The 17,230-nt window shown below is 43.6% G+C and overlaps 1 long non-coding RNA gene across 43 annotated transcripts; it reads right to left on the reverse strand.

Annotated features, from left to right (window-relative positions):
* Positions 1-785: 785 nt before the first annotated feature.
* LOC123149219 (uncharacterized) lies at positions 786-17,046 on the reverse strand. Of its 43 annotated transcripts, none has more exons than XR_006474513.1 (10): positions 16,613-17,043; positions 16,258-16,346; positions 15,557-15,845; positions 14,158-15,228; positions 13,439-13,572; positions 13,175-13,367; positions 11,939-12,069; positions 11,438-11,538; positions 1,629-1,694; positions 786-1,138 (listed from the first exon to the last, which is right to left on the reverse strand). It is a non-coding gene; the product is annotated as an uncharacterized lncRNA (long non-coding RNA). The 43 variants fall into 43 exon arrangements; XR_006474507.1 differs by having other exon boundaries at positions 786-1,108; positions 11,413-11,538; XR_006474515.1 differs by having other exon boundaries at positions 11,478-11,538; positions 16,613-17,042.
* Between the last annotated feature and the right edge of the window lie 184 nt (positions 17,047-17,230).

Consider the following 17,230-nt stretch of genomic DNA (forward strand, 5'->3'; position numbering starts at 1 on the left):
CTTTACTCGTCAAAGGCCTCGTATTGTTATTCCCATGATTCATGTGGGCTATCTGCTCTTTATTGTAGGGTCCTACTCCCACCTATCCTTACAAAACGATGTGAGTGGCTCATACTAATCAAATGTACAAGTAACTGACCCTTATCAAGCTTTCCACACATAGTGTTTTGATCTAAGATTGCAATTCTTCCATGTTTCCGCAGTAGCATATTGTTCCATGGAGCTAGGGTCCAAAATAGGAATCAACAAGTGTTTCCACGACTCTACCGCCCGGCCAATCCTGTTCCACTGAATCCCCTCCCTTTTTCATGGCCATATATCTTTATGGCTAAGGAGTGGGAAATCTTTCTCCTGTTACACAAATCAAATGTTTCATTTCATCCGGGAAAAGCCACCTCTTTCTCCACAAACAATGTCTTTGTCATTTGATCCTGTTTTTATCCGTTAGATAGGAACAGCTTTGCTAAATACTGAGAACTCTCGGATAGAGTATTAGAATGAAAAGACCATTAATTATATAAGGAAGAACCCAGGGTTCTAGCCCATTCCCATTCCTAAATCAATAATTTGTAGTGCTTTTGCCTTTCTTGCATACTCCTGGTGAACCAGTTGCTAGCCATATGTTTAGGAGGCTATTTTCTCCTATTAAGTAAGATTCTTAAGCTTAATAATCCCAAAGATCGATAAGTACGGACCATTTTGAAATAAAACCGGACCATTTGTAAATCAAAATAGAAAAAGAAATCTAGCTACTCTCTTCTCTGTCTCCTTCAGAAAAAGAAAGCTAAGGCAATTGGTGTTGAATAAACAAAACCACACCGAACCAGTCAGGAGTTTTCAGAGATTATGCCCAGCGTCACATGACACCACTTCATTGTATGCAACACGAGGAACTGATCAAGAAAGACGAAGCAGACATGCACAAGTTCAAGAGCGAGGTCAGACAAGCATGTATCAGAACAGCAACGTGATCAAGGCTGCAGCTGCTGCTGCGAGGACTAACGTCACAAGGGAAATCCGGCAGGAACTGAAGGCCACTGATCCCGACCGATTGTGCGGCACGGACGTCGAAAGCTCCTCCATAGTCGACGGGGGCACTTCACTTGTCCTGGGGCGGCAGCAGCACGGACATGCACAACTGATTTCAATTAGTACACACGAAGTATGATCAACGATTCCGCAAAGATATTAATTCCAGTGTTCAAACGATCAAATGGATGAGATGATCAACGATTGCTCAGATTAAAAAACTAGAAGGTACAGTTACAACTTAACAGATCTGTGCACTCAGAGTTTGAGAAGACTATATATATAGCATCCGCATCACCAGGACACTCGATACTGTAATTAGTAGGCAGTTACAAGTTAATAGAACAGATGCTGCGAGTAGAAGAATTGAATCAATAATCAGTTTTATCATACAATCAAGTTTGAATCTGTATTCCTATAGCCCTATAGCAGCATATAACAAGAAATGGAGAGAGCAAGTGAAAATAAAAAAAATCCGTTTTGTTGTGGGCAGATGAGCAGGGATCATATGGTGCGAAAGCCGAAATGGCCAAGAGTCTCTGAATGGCATTAGTGGCCGCAGATTCACCGAATTACTAGACAAGCAGAAAAACGTTTACCTGGAGACATTTTAGGCGTGGGAGGTGAGTCAGGTGTGAAATGCATCTCAGGAAGCGACTTGAGCCCTGTTTCAAATGGGGGGAAACAAATAAATGAAAAAATAAAATTGGTACATTCAAAAGAACTGCTCAACTGATCAGTAATCATGACTAACCATAGCAAAAAAACACAGTAATAATATCCCTAAGAGTAGCATCCAGAGCTCGCTGGTAATCCGCATCTACCACCAACCATCACCAATGTAGCTTCACAAGGACTCACAAGAACAAGGATAGGAGCGCATAAACTTATTTTGTAACTTGTTCGGTGATCAAGAACACGCGCATAGGGAGCACAAGAATCGATCGAAGCATATACTCGCCATCAAGAAGGGACAAGTTTCTCCCCCCGGCCCTACTCCCCAACCAACCCACCGAACTAACTCCATACATTCATCATCATACATTGCGTACCGTGCATTTTTCCTCTTCCTTCCATACTGTGCACGAGGCCTTTGGCTACTCAATTTATTTTCTTTTGCTGCTTCTCTATTCTACATAGACCCGGCAATCTCCCTTCGACAAAAGCATACTTTTTGAGTACTCTAAAGAAATATAGCCCATTGGGCCGGCTTTAGGATTATGCTTACTCCTACTGTGGAGAAAACCAGAGGAGTCCGACTACCATTTCTTCGTATGAAGTACGTACTTGTTCTTCACCGTGCAAGCTCTACAGGTTTCGGAATCCGAGGCCTTCAAGTTCAACCATAGACGTAGAAGCAAACCGGTACTTAAGCATCGAGCGAATGAGAGACGAGTGAGACGCCTTTAGCTCCTAGAATGCCTTCTTCAACTTTGCTATACGCAATTCGTGCGCCAAATAGAACTGCTAGACTACGTCGAGTTGTGACCACTCATGTCTCTAAAGAGCGAGGCAAAGGGTAACACTAGGGCGGAGCTCCACCTTTTGTTCTTCCAGCTCGGACTCCTAAACTAGAAACTATATAAGAGGCACGAGATGATCAGGTGTGTGCACTAAAGCTCGACATGATGAAAGCTTATGAGAACTTCACTGCTATAGCTGATACGGGATCTAATGACTTATTTCTTAAAATAGGGTTTTGTGACTACCGAAAGTGTCTCTTTTCATGACACAGGGGGGGTCTCTGTGGCCCTAGTTTCTTTGGCCCATTTGAAATGAGCTACGAATAGGTCCTACTTCAGACAATCCTTCGTTGTCCCTTCAGAGGAGATGAGTGGGATGACGAATGAGTTCTTTAAACATCTCTATACTGCTGAAGGTACTGAAAGAATGGAGGATGTTCGTTCTGTCGACAGTTCCTCGGAAAGTATCTCAGGCAATGAATGAGCAATTGACTGCGCCCTTTACTGGTTCTGAAGTGTGACCTTTTTAAGATGTACCCTGAAAGGCCCCTGGCCCGGACGGCTATCCAGCCCACTTTTTTCAGCGAAGGTGGGATTTCTATGGTGATGAGGTTAGTGACTTCAGTTACCTTCTCGGTTCTTTTCAATGGGGAGCGTCTTGAGGAATTCAAACCTTCTCAGGGACTACGCCAGGGAGATCCAATCTCTCCGTACTTATTCTTGTTAGCAGCAGTTTAGGTATTCGAAATAGCGAAATACATAAATTATTTATCTCAAGTACGTCTCGTACTTATCTTGAGCCATCAGTCAGATTAAATGCAGCGCCCTGCCGGCAGCTCCTGACCTCTGTTCCTATGGGGGAAAGAAGGTGTGGCTTTGGACCCCAAACTCTTCCATGACGCCCTTCTTCTTATAGCATGGGTAAGTGATCAATACAGACAAAAATCACACCCATTGGATCCATCCTGATATGATTGGGTGATTTGCACGTTCCCTTAAGAACAAGCACACACACACTAAATCCTGAAAAGAAAGATAGATGCTCATCTTCACACTGATAGCAGCAGGCTCACTACGTACGTTGTCCAACCCACCTCGTAAGACATCTTTCCTCGGATAGCCAAGCGAAAGAGGAGGTCTCAAGCGTGCAAAAACACATGTATGAGCAGGAAAAGATGTGCAATCAAGCTCAGAGACTGCAGATAACGGATCTCTCAGGCACCGGTTTCCCTCAGTTCAGGAAGGGAAGCGAGCTTTCAAGGGTCCAAGGATAAAAAAGGTAATTAATATGTCTCCGACCGAAGTGATAGATAAAGGCTTTACCCATTGGCAAGGAACGCTTGGAGGAGTGAAACAACGATTCCGCCTAGCGTAGGACACGTATATTTGATCCAATCTAGCAAGCGTAGCCAGCCCCACCCACGGGTGAAATTGTACAGCTCCCTATCTTGTTGAAAGCCCCTTTGCTTACGGAAGAGAAGAGTTGGATGCCGTGGTGGGAAAGCTCCCGTTTCAACTTTGCTTCTTGTAAGCTTCGGTATAAATAGCTCACTTGTGGATCTAATCTCATTCTATGGGAACAGCTTTCATTTCTATCTTTTGGCTTAAAGTGGTGAACAAATCCTTTCTCTTCACTTTTTGTGCTCCGCATGGCTCCGGTCAAGATGTGACTCATCCTGTATATACATAATTAGGAGACCTCTCATGAACTTGTTAAAGAAAGGAGTACCATTTGTGTGGACAAGCCAAAGCAATCCTTTGATGTTCTCAAGCAAGCTTTAATTGAGGCCCCTGTGTTGGTTCTCCCTGATTTCAGTAAAAGATTTGTGCTAGAGACAGATGCCTGTGGGCATTGGAGCTGTGATAAGGGGTAGAAGTATTCGTGTGGGGTGGGTTTCGAAGGGAAGGTTGCACAATAGATCGGAGATCCTTTGAGGAAGACTGAAATGACTATACTTATAGAATGGTCCATATCGAACAGATACGATACTGGTTTACACAAAGAATATCGCCTAGCTCTAAAACGGCAGCACCTGAGTGCAACTTAGAGTAAGAAAGAACGACCTTCTGCTACCTTTTTACCGGGGCATTGTTTTAACAACTTTAGCTGATTGATCTACGAATGGAGGGATTCCAACTTATTTTTGTTAACCAAGATGCAAACAACTAACAAACTGGATTCGAAGCCACCTGTCGTAATAGTACCTGCGGGTTCTTTCTGTGGAGCCTTCAAATGCAATAGCTAGCTGCCCAACGGCCAATGCCACAGGCAAATCTCCATTTTCCAACTTATACAACTCTTTGGGGTCCAAAGATACTCGCCATTGCAACTTAATAAATAGGACCGGTGGGATCGCCTTCAACAGATATATCAGTTTCACTGCTTTCGTACCCTTTGTTTTGGTCATGTGGATGACCCGCAGATCGTAGATAAGATGGATACCCACGTATTGCCTTCAATGAAGAGAGTTTTACCAAGGACCCTTAGACAGATAGGGCGGACAGACAAGAGGTATGCAACCTGCTGAATATTGTCACCGAATCGCTCACTGACAAATACTTGGGGCTCCCCTCCCTGGTAGGAGTGGATAGGAGCGACTGCTTCCAACACTTAATTGAGAGAGTTTGCACTCGGATTAATGGCTGCAAAGAGGAAGGGCTAATTGGCTCCACCATGGAGACCGAAATACGAGCTTCTTTCATCACATCATTTTGCAACGTAGAAAAAAGAAGAACATAATAAAGTTTCTGAATGACTCAAACGGCAACAGGATCGAAGGTAATGACCAGTTAGCATCTCTGATACAGGGTTACTTTGAGGGACTGTTCACCTCAGAAGTCCTAGCTCCCGACCCTGGGCTACTGGGGAAAGTAAACAGGCGAGTAACTGAAGAAATGAACGCAAGCCTCTTGGCTCCGTTCACGGCAGATGAAGTAAAGGCAGCACTCTAAATTCAATCGAGAGTTAGGTACAGTAATCTTCAGATATGACAATACCTCCCCCAAAGCATTGTCAAGTGTTGGAATTAGGGCACCAACCACGAATAGGAGCTGTATAGAACTCCGGAAAGAGACCTTTGATGAAGTCGGCATCCTCCCAAGTGGCATTTGCTTGATCCAAACTAGCCCACTTCCTTGGTTGCTGAAAAACCATGCAACGCAAGTAATTTTCCACACACTGATTCACACGTTCTGTCTGGCCATCTGATTGTGGGTGATAGGCAGAGCTAAACCTCAATTTCACTTGCAGTGCTTTGAAGAAGGCCTGCCACATGTTACTTGTGAATATCCAGTTTCTGTCAGAGACTATTGACTTTGGCAATCCATTCCACTTAAAAACATTATCCATGAAAGCATGAGAGACTGATTGTACTGTATAAGGGTGAGCAAGGGGAATGAAATGAGAATATTTAGTGAACCTGTCCACCACCAACAATATGACTTCTTTGCCCAATGATTTGGGAAGACCCTCAAAGAAATCCAGGGAGATGTCAGTCCAAGCAGAAGTAGGTAATGGCAGTGGATCTAGGAGACCAGGGTAGTGGCAATGCTCTCCCTTGACTCTTTGGCAAACTGCACACTCATGTAGAAAAGTTTCAATCTCCTGGCCTAGCGCCAATCAAATAGCTTTTTTACCCTTTGATAAGTAGCCACAATGCCTGAATGGCCTCCTATGGGAGAGTTGTGAAGTGAATCAATGATTTGGTGTTTAAGAACAGCATCTGATCCCACATATATTCTTCCTTTATATCTCAAAATGCCAGAATGAAGAGTATAAGGGGGTGCTGCATTGGCTGATACAGTGAGCTTCTCAAGCAGAGATTTGCAGTGATCATCATTAGTGTAGCTGGTTTCTACAGTTGAAGCCCAAGCAGGAGTAACTGCAGTGACTGCCATCATAAGAGAATCTCTTCTGCTCAAAGCATCTGCAACCTTGTTTTATTTTTTTGTATTCAATCTTGTAATTGAATTCAAGCAATTTTCACATAAGCTTGTGCTGGATGCCCTCAGAGACTTTTTGTTCTGTGATGTATTTAAGGCTCTGTTGATCAGTTTTGATCAATAAAAGAATTGGGAACCAAGAAAGTAGTGGCGCCATCTCTTCAAGGATTCACAAATAGCTAAAGCTTCTCCTTATCATAAGTTGACATAGCTGCATTTCTGGGTCCAAGGGTTTTACTGAAATAAGCAATTGGTCTACCTTGTTGCATGAGGACAGAACCAATACCTTGACCTGATGCATCTGTTTAAAAAGTAAATGGTAGGGTCAAATCAGGCAAAGCCATAACAGGAGCAGTGACCAGACAATTCTTCAATGTTGTGAAGGCCTCAATTTGAGCATCTGACCACTGGAATGATTCTTTTTTTAGACAGTCATGAAGTGGCCTAGAATTTATCCCATAATTCTTGACAAATCTTCTTTTTCTGCAGCCATACCAAGAAAACTCCTCAACTGAGTGATAGTCTTAGGTGCTGGCCATTCTTTGATGGCAACTATTTTGTGGGGGTCTGTAGATAGAACCTATCCTTAGATAACATGCCCTAAATACTCCACTTGAGGGACAGGAAAACTTCATTTGCTAATCTTAGCATATAGTTTTTATGACCTTAGAATGTCCAGGACTAACTTTAGATGCTTGAGATGAGCTTGTTTGGTCTTGCTATATATCAGAATATCATCAAAGAATACCAAAAGGTATTTCCGGAGCAAAAACATGATTCATTAAAGATTGGAAGGTAGCAGGTGCATTAGTGAGTCCAAATGGCATCACTAAGTATTCATAATGACAAAAATATGTCCTAAAATTTTGGAATGTCTTCTCTTCTCATTCTTATCTGATGATAACCTGATCTCAAATCAAGTTTGGAAAACAGTTGTGCACCATGTAGCTCATCTAATAGATCCTCAATGACAGGAATATTGAATTGATTTTCTGTACTTAACCCGAAAGCAAGTTTGAAAACAAGACCTGCTCTGTGAAGTGATGGAAGTAGTGAAGGTTTAGGCTTCGGATCTGTGAAGTTCAGGTTTTGGGGTAGAGGTTAGAGGCTAGTGCGGGTAGCCCTGTCGGAAACTAGAAAGAAGAGGCTGATGCACCTGCCCGGCGGTGGGTGGGTTCAGCTCGATCAACTGGGATAGGAGTTTTTTCTCTATCTTGCTCCATGGTGTTCAAGCAGTGCGTCCAGAAAGCTGTGATTCATGGGAGGGAGCAGCTTCAATAGCTTTGGCTGTGAAAACTCTTGGTCTTGGAGCATCAGTGTCATCAGTTCACCCAAGATCAGCAGGACAAATAACTACTAGGTTTGTGCCAGAAAAGCGTCTTGCGTGACGGGGAAAGAGTGGAAAAAGAAAGAGATTCATCAGCTATGGAATCTGACAGGTATCGGTATTGAACAGAGGGGGCTGTTCACAAAGCATCCCATGGATGGTAATGGTGCTTCCCCAGCTGCTGTTCCTACTCCTTTGGCTGGTGCCAAATCAGGTGACTTTGAAGTTGAAGCTTGCCCGCAGAATGATGTAACCATGCTGGTAGTACTATGATTGCCTTAGAGCGCAGATGTCTCTGTCCCTAGGAACGTGATGCTTAGGTGCGAGGTGAAACACAAGCAGGAGATCGAGAAAAGAAATCATACGGATTGCAACCTACAGATGAAGAATATGCTTCATTGTTCCCACCATCTATATCAGATGTTTAATAAGAATAGGAATCGAATAAGCTGTTGATTGACTGAGGAAGCATTTGAAAAGAAAGGAAGGGTGATGCTTGTTAAACAAAGCTGCGTGTGGGGCCGCCACATATAGCTGTAGTTTCTGCTGTAGCATCGGTTATTTCCGTTATTGCTCAGGTTACGAATGACCCAATCTATCTATGGCAACCACCCCTACTTTTAGTAGATGGAGATGCGCACCTAGAAAAGACGGATGAAAGAGAACCTACCCTTCTGACTTCTTCTCTTGTCTGTCCTTTACGCAAAGCGATCTATGGTCTCAACAAGCCCCGATAGCGTCGGTTTTTGAAGTTCAGCACAGTGGTTATGTTATCCAGGCAGGGTTTGCTCGGAGTGATCATGATTCGGCCATGTTCGTATCAGTTTATCCTCGAGGACGTGCTATTCTGTTGTTGTATGTTGATGATATCAAACTGACTGGTGATTACTCCGTTACCATATCGCTGATCAAGTGTCGCCTTCATCAATTATTTGCTATGAAGGCGCTGACGCGCCCTAAGCCTTTTCTTGGCTTGGAGGTCGCACATTCTCCTCGTGGATATTTGGTATCTCAGATCAAATAACGTTATGACTTGATCACTCAAGCTCAACTCAATGATGAGAAGACTGTTGACACTCCCTTGGAGCTTTATGTTAAACTCCGTCCGACTGATGGCTCACCATTATCTGATCCGACGCAGTACAGACAGTAGGTCAGCAGTTTGGTTTATCTGACGATCTCTTGCCCAGATGGTTTTTCCTAAGAAAGTCAGCCCTTCATGGCTGCCCCTCGGTCAGTTCACTTTGCAGCAGTTCATCGGATTCTTAGATATATTCGAGGTACCTTTTCTCGAGCCGTCCTTTTTTCCGTCATCGTCTTCTTTAGAGTTGCGTGCAACTACTGATGCCGATTGGGCCTTCAGATAGGTGCTCAACTACAGGCTTATCTATTTTATGGGGAGACGAGACACTATCTTGGATGAGATAAAAGCAATAGACAGTTGCTCCTTCCACTGCCGAAGCGGAGTACCGTGCCATGGCACACTACTAGATAGATTGTATGGCTCCGTTGGTGACTTTCTGATCGCGGGTTTCATTTGAAAAACCCCAACGCCATTCATCTTGCGTCAAATCCGGTCTTTCATGCAAGAGTTTCATTTTTGGCCGCTACTACGTTCGTCGAAAACTTCTTGATGGCACCATCATCTCATTACCTTATTTTTTCCCTTCGACTTCGGCTATGACCAATGCCCCACCTAGCTGAATAGGCGTAACAAAGCTACCTGAAAAAGGCAAGGTGCACCTTAGATTGAAATCGACAAATTTTGTTTTGCCAGATGGATTCTTTAGAAAGATTCCCGGATAAAGTTCAGTAGAATATTTAGTTAGAATCTAAATAAAGGCGCATACGTGGGCGGGCAGGGGGCCCCACTACTTCTTCATTCAGGGGGGGGGGGGCTAGCCTCATGACTTCCCACTGTGCGAGGGGTGCACCTAACCCACCTACTCACTCATCAATTACGGTGTTCAGCTGACTTGCACAGAAAGACCCCTATTGTTTAGTAATTTGGCGCCCCATCTTTTGATTGACTGTTGTCAACTAATCTTTTCAATGTTCAATTCTACTCTATGTTAGAACATTTCTGTGAATGCTATTTCGATCTAAGTGGTCCTATTCTCTGTCCCGTGCTAGGAAGCATTACTCCTCTTTTCATTCCAAATTCTTCAATAAGACCGATACGATTGATTGGTCTGTGCGTTTCTCTTATTACTTTTTTGTATCCCCCTGTTCCTCGGATACAATTCGATCCTTCTATGGCCAAATCTCAATTTGTGGAAAGCCTTCAATGGCTTCCTTATGAAAACATCCATTTGTATATGGGTATAGACGGTCTTTCATTATTCTTCGTGATATTGACCACATTTCTGATCCCTATTTGCATTTCAGTGGGTTGGTCTGGTATGAGAAGTTTTGGGAAAGAGTATATTACAGCATTTCTAATTCGTGAATTTCTAATGATCGCCGTGTCCTGCATGCTGGATCCTCTACTATTCTATGTTCTTTCTGAAAGCGTGCCAATCCCTATGTTGTGTGGAGCTGAGCATCTTCTATTCGCTGGGATCAAGCTTTTCCTCTGCAGGGGCCTTGTGCAGTAAACCCCCTACGGGCGGTCCCCCGTCGTCGTAAAGTAGTAAAGGTCCCCGCGAAGCTTTCGGGAAGAGGGGTAGTCTTGTGCGTAAGCATAGCATTTCTGGTCGAACCACCGAACCACACATCTTTTTTTGGTGGGAGGGTACTCCGAGTAGTGGGTACCTCGTAGGACCTCGACCCGCCTACTCAGGTCTTGTATGGATATGCAGGAAGGGGTGCTCCTAGGTGTGTGTAGGGGGTGTGTTTGTTCGCGAGAATGAATTCCTCGTCAAGTCAGGGGGGTGTGGACACACTTGCGCGAATTTGGGTAACAGCTACAAGGGATAAAAATAAAGGAAGCTGTACCCGACCAGGGATGGACGTAAACTCGTAAGCTACCGAGGGTAGGGATAATCGTCCAGGTCTTATTAAAAAAAGCCGCCCCGCCACTGCAGGCAGGTTAGTTCCTCTGTCGTTGCCGGAGAGTTCTTGGCGAAGAGACCTTAGGATAAGTTGCTAAAACAAACGGAGGGGAGGATCGACCCGTTCAGTAGAATTCCGAAGAAAGACTGTTGGCAGCAGGTGGAGACATTTCTTTGGCCCCCTTCCAAATAAATGCGGGCAGGGTAGAGCTCGGCAGAGGGTTCGAGAATAGGGTAGGGTTTTTTACGGTCGGGTCCCCTACCACTAGTCCGGCTAGCCTTCTTTCGGGCAGGAAGCGGGCCTAAACAACGGGCGGGCATCTCCCGCTACGCAAGCAGCATTGTTCGCCACCACCCGAGAAGCAAAAGATTCAAGAGTAAAGGCGGAAAAGACAAGCATAGTGGTCTAATGACAAGGGCCGATGACGGAAGCTCGGGACGGAGCCGTATGATGCGGAAGTCTCACGTACGGTTCCCTGAGAAGGGAGTGGCTACCCACTGCAAGAAACTGTCACTGACTCACTGCCCTTTCAGCAAGACAGTTAACTCACCTATGAAATAGTACAAAGAAACCACATAGAGAAGGAAAGTAACAGAGCTATAACTGCATGGACATACTAATAGATTGATATCACTAAGATAAGAAATTCTTGCATACATCAAGATTAATGTAGACGAGAAACCTGATATGAGAGCCAAGCTCACCACTGCCCAATCCCACACCTCTAAAAAAGCACCAAAATTAGGATGACGGGCAGAAGTGTGATATGTGTCGTCTTAGATCCTGCAAATACTAAATGCGTTGTGAGGGGCTGAAATTTAACCTGGACACATAGGTCGAAGACATCGTCAAAACAACCAGTCAAAAACTTAGAAGCAATAAACTACAACGTTAGATACACTCACGGGCTAGAACAATACAAAGAGAAATTATCTCAGCATGCCTTAAATGTCCATCATCTATTTAAAAGCAACAGACCAGAAGATTAAATACTCACACAGTAAGAATGATACAAAAAATGCTCCAAGAGATCTCACGTGCCCCCAATGATTTTCATAAAAAAAACAGAAAGACTAATCTTAGAAAATTGCTCATGGATTAACATAGGCACTAATGACAGGCTGCCAAATGTAAGGCAGTGTTGTCAATACAGAGTTTCCGCAAAAGAAAGCAAGGAGAAGACCTGATTAGCAGCAACACGTGATTCCACCGGATGACATTATTGTAGGTGTGGTTGCTTAATTAATGGTGATTATCCTGAATATTGACCCAAGAGCGTAACCACTGGTCTTGGATAACAAAGTCAGTGTTTCTCTGGATAATGGGAGAATAAATCAATGACACATGAAGTGACAAGAAAGGATAAGAACCACCGTTTTTTGGATACTAAAAGAATCCTAAATTTACTGTTATTAGTATATCATTCTGTCAGCCAAGTATGTACTGCGATCATTTGATTTTTACCATTCCATTGATGCAAAATCCCTTTTTCCACTTAACGATGGTGCCTGACGATATCAAGGTTTGGTGTAATACGAAAGGAAAGGTGAAACCCAGTTCCCTATGCCTGCCCACAGGCAAGTGGAAATCATCTCCTTCAGTCTCAACAAATCTTTCCAACTCAGCCACAATGAAATCAAATAGTTCATGTATTTGTGCTTCTGAAAGTTGGTAAACCATGTAAAAAATAAACAAGAAATCTAATAGAAGGGACTTAGCAGAGCAATCAAATGCACTAACAGTGGAAGTCACAACCATTAGATAAACTGGAATGGGAACCTCTTCATATTGTTGGACAACTCGTTTCTTACTATTAGCGATGGAGCTAAATATCTGCTTGTTGACTCGTTAGCAGGAATGTGGTAATAAATTAAAAAACAAATAGCTATTACTCTGTGTATGAGCGTATAAATAGTATACTCATAGAAATATTGGTGAGGCACAATTTAATCGCAGAGCAATTCACTGAATAACTGAGTGCAGGTATTATTCGTGTGGATCTTACTATTAGTAATGGAAATAAATGTCTGATGGTTGGGGTGCTTAACATGCCTGTGCTAATAAACAAAGGAAATAAGTAGTGAGCCGTTTCATTCATGTGGGACGAAACAAAATAAAGATTGCACCATAGTTTGATAGTGAAAAAGCATTGTCCATGTGTCCACATTAGTATTGAACAATATATCAAATATATTCTGTTCTAAAATGAGAATAGAAGACTCTCTTGTGGAATCTTAAGGGAAACTTTATTCAATGTATAGACGTTCAGGTACCACTTGAAACCCAACAGAGTTTTTTTATCCCCATGAACACTACGCCTTAAGGGCACATATATTTGAAGCAGTGTTGTACGGGGCCCCAACCTAGATAGAGCAAGACTGCAAAACAAGGAGATTCAGAGTGGATTGATGGAGCTTACCAGGCAGTCCGCACGCCGCCTTGAGCATGCAGCTGCGGCGGCCCTACGCGCAGTCGCAGTCCGCATCAGCCTGAGCGCACGGGCACAGACAGGCGCGCCGCGCGCGGGCCATTAGCCACGCTATTATCTAGTGTCAGGGATAGAGATGGCGCCGCTGGTTGCCGGCCCGTCGCACACCTGTTTGCTGTGAAACCTGCCACCGAATCACTCGATCAAACACAAGAGTGGTGGAGGGGAAGGGTGATCGGGGCAGTGCGTGCGTACCAAAAAACTCGATGACGATGGCGGCGGAGCCATGAGCGTGATGATGTCCTCAGATGTCGTCCTCGACGCCATCTCTCCTCGGCATCGCGCTCACCTCAGGGAACCCATGGAGATGAGCTGGAAATCAATCTTAGCTGCACACACAAATTTCTATTTGGTGGAAGATCTTGTGTGGTGACTATTGTTCTATTTACGAAATAATATTTTCTTCAGAAAGAAAAACATCTTTCATCAAACAAAAATGAAAAGGTAAAACATGCTAAACACTACAATAAAATATTACCTCGCATCAAATAAAACAATTAAACAAGACACCAAAATTGATTTTGCAGAGAGTCCTATTATTGGGACTGTTTGATAGTGAAAAAGCAGAGTCAGTGTATCTACATTGCTATTGAACGGCACATCAAATATATTCAGTTCTAAAAAGGAGAATAGAAGGCTCTCTTGTGAAATCTAGTAGGGGAAAGTTTTAGTCAAATCTTGTGTAGACGTTCAGGTACCACTTGAAATCAACTCAGTTTTCTATCCCCATGGACACCAAGCCTTAAGGGCACATATATTTTAGGCATCGGGGCAGCCGATCACTGTAACACATCAATTCAGAAGAATAAAATTCACTGGCAGTGGATTAGACGCAACCCTGCATAGCGAACCCCAAACTGGACAGAGCAAGATTGCAAGAACAAACAGATTCAGAGTCGATTCATAGAGCTTACCGGGCAGTCCACACGCAGGCTTGAGCAACCAGCTGATGTGGCCCTACACAAGCAGTCCGCACCGGTCGGGGCACACGGGCACTGATGGGCGTGCCGCCCAGCGCTGTCCGCCGCCGCTGTCAACTGAGAGCATCTTTTGCAAATCAACCACCAGATGAGTAGGAATATTAGAAAAGGCTTCACTTGTTAAATATGTCAATGAATTCATATACTGCAATTACAGGGGGACATGTCAGTATGTTTTCTGCATATGCAGCTGTAGCATATGTCAAAGGTAGAGCGAAGTCCAGATTAAATACATTATATTTTGACAAAGCATGTGCCAGATTAAAACAGATACCATTTTCACATTATTATGGCAATCCAAAACTAAATATGTCACAGGAAAAGCCTACTTTAGAACCACCACTAGGGACCAGTTCTGGTGCAGCATAGTTCAGATGGTTGAAGAGGTAAAGCTGTGTCTTCAACATCGTAATCTAAAGAGTAACCAAGCATATAAAAAGGTTACGATCCTACTTTTGCTAATCACAATGACGGTATTGGCAAAAAAATAGCAAGTGGGCAAAGAATATACAATCTGTAAATCCCTGTTTAGACAGTTCAAACTGAACTTGGACTTGGAGGAAACTGAGAGAACAAACCTTTTCTTGATGAAGAAATAAAAGACACTAATTTGAGTGGTAGTTCTGCCATGTAGATACAAAACGGATTCAAATCCTGCTATACGTACAAATACATGCAGTGTTTGTGTACCAAAAAAGATCTAAAGATAGCTAACTAACCCTTGTTTGGAGATGATACAGAGCAGAATTATTAGCCAAACAACACAAAAAAAACTATAAAGAAATATAGATGCAGGCCACCAAGCTAATCTGCATCCATTGCCAGAAAAAGTAAGGCTAAAAACTCACATCAAAAAATTGGAAGAGAGGCTAACCATGGCTGAAACCTATTGATCAGCTTTTTCCTTTGCTCTGAGTCTGAAACATTGTGCTACCTGGAACCGACACGGCACACAAATCACATATATCCACCCTTAACCAGTATGTATGTCACCAGCCTACAGCCCTACAAACCAATCACATACAATATAAATTCCAAATCTTTTTAGTAATGGTATGATGCAGTTTGAATACGAAGATTACATTCTAAAGTACAGGCGAACAACTCAATATCTAAACTTTTTTTGAAAAAAAATTCCCTCTATTTCTCTGTCTCTTTCACTAACAACAAATCCCTAATCAACATACAAAGCTGAATATCTCAAACATTCACATCCTAATTGCATAAATAAATGTTTAATTTGTGCACAACAAATCGCACATACTTGTTGAATCAATGTGACCTATCTGCGTCGCATAGAAGGGGGGAAATAGGATTGATTTGTCAAAGGTACCATGCTCACTTTCGTCCTCCTCATGACGATGCGACGCCGTGGGAGACGGTCACCTCCTTCCTGGATCTCCCTGACAAGGGGTAGAAAGAAACCAGCATACAGGAATTAAGGCAATGTGAATCGACATCCTGAGCTACGAAAATCAAATATTGTAACATAACTGGAATAACCAAGCAAGAAATATTTAAATTCTCATTTAAATCAGGCCAACAACCACAGCTATATTTTTCATGCATTTTGGTATGATTGAAGAAAACGCTCATCGTAGTATAAGATCCCTTCCGGCCTCCTGCTCCAACAAAACACACATTGTAATTAAAACAGCAGCAACTTCAGCAAAGCAACGTAGAAATGAATATATAGGCCAGTAAGTACAAAAAATAACCAAATACAAGGATCTTAGTCATTTTTCTACATGCACCAGAATGTGGTGACCTTGGTCTCCATGATCCTTGACATCACAACCATGGAGATAGAAACAATCAGCTACTCGACAAAATGACGGCAGTGGTCCGACGTTGAGAAAGAGAGGAGGGTCAGCAACACATGCCTTCTTAAATTTGATCAAGGTTTGATCGGTACAATATAACATAGATCATGAATAGAATCTAAATAGGCAACCAGTAGCATGTGGGACAGAAATAACCATGTGGCACATGACAGCTAGAGCAGCAAAGAAGAAACATGGCTTATTTGCTTACCTATTTTGAATTACTTTCAGCTCAAATCTGTAAGAACACAACTTCTTTAACCCCCTGAGACACCCTTGTAATCGACGACCACATGAGTCCTGCCATGATGCCATTAATTAGATTATACCATGACCTGTTGTAACACATAGGGGAAACAATATTCATACTTGAACATGACTGAGACTGAAGAGGGATTAGTTAAAATAACAATCTAATCCAGTGGCTATTTTAGGCATGGCCACAACAACCTGCATTTCATCAAACAGGTACGTGCATTTAATTCATTTTTCTTGTCCTGACCTCCAAATCGAATCGAATCGAATCCAACAGACACACATAGACACAGAAGAGAAGGGGAGGGCACCTTGTCCATGGCTGCATCACTAGGCCCAGAGCATCTTGTCCATAGTGTCCTCAGGACGAACCAGGGTTATGAGCGTGCCGGATCTGAGCCTGCGTTGGATCCGGGCCTGCTGCTCAATTTGGGGCAGGGGGGAGGGGAGGAGGTCGTCGATGGTGAGGGAAGGTAAAGGAAGGATAGAAGGGGTGGGAGCATCAGCCGTGGGGGAGGTCGCCGGTGGCGGCAGCTGCTGTGGGGAGGTCGCCGGTGGCAGCGACGGCGGAAGACGAGGGGAGGGAGAGGAATCGAGGGAAGGGGAACGGCGGCTCGGTCGGTCGCGCACGCGTTCACGCCAACCAGGGACCTCCGATGCCCCACACGCGATTGGCCAGCCCAAAGATATCTCCGGATTGGTCGCAACGAACAGTACGTCTGTAATGACGTGGCTAGCGCGGGTGTTCACCCTTGATGCGCAGCTGAATGTTTTGGATGGAAGATGTCAGCGCATGGCCAACAGGCAATTGGTTGGATTTTCCACATATGGTGCCCCACCAATATCACTTTCAGGATTACCTTGCATGCCATCTCTCCTGCTTCTGATTAGCCTTATTAAACCGTTACTCCCTCCGTCCGTAAATAAGT

The sequence above is a fragment of the Triticum aestivum genome, chromosome 7A (genome assembly GCF_018294505.1).
Source record: "Triticum aestivum cultivar Chinese Spring chromosome 7A, IWGSC CS RefSeq v2.1, whole genome shotgun sequence".
Taxonomy (NCBI): Eukaryota; Viridiplantae; Streptophyta; class Magnoliopsida; order Poales; family Poaceae; genus Triticum; species Triticum aestivum.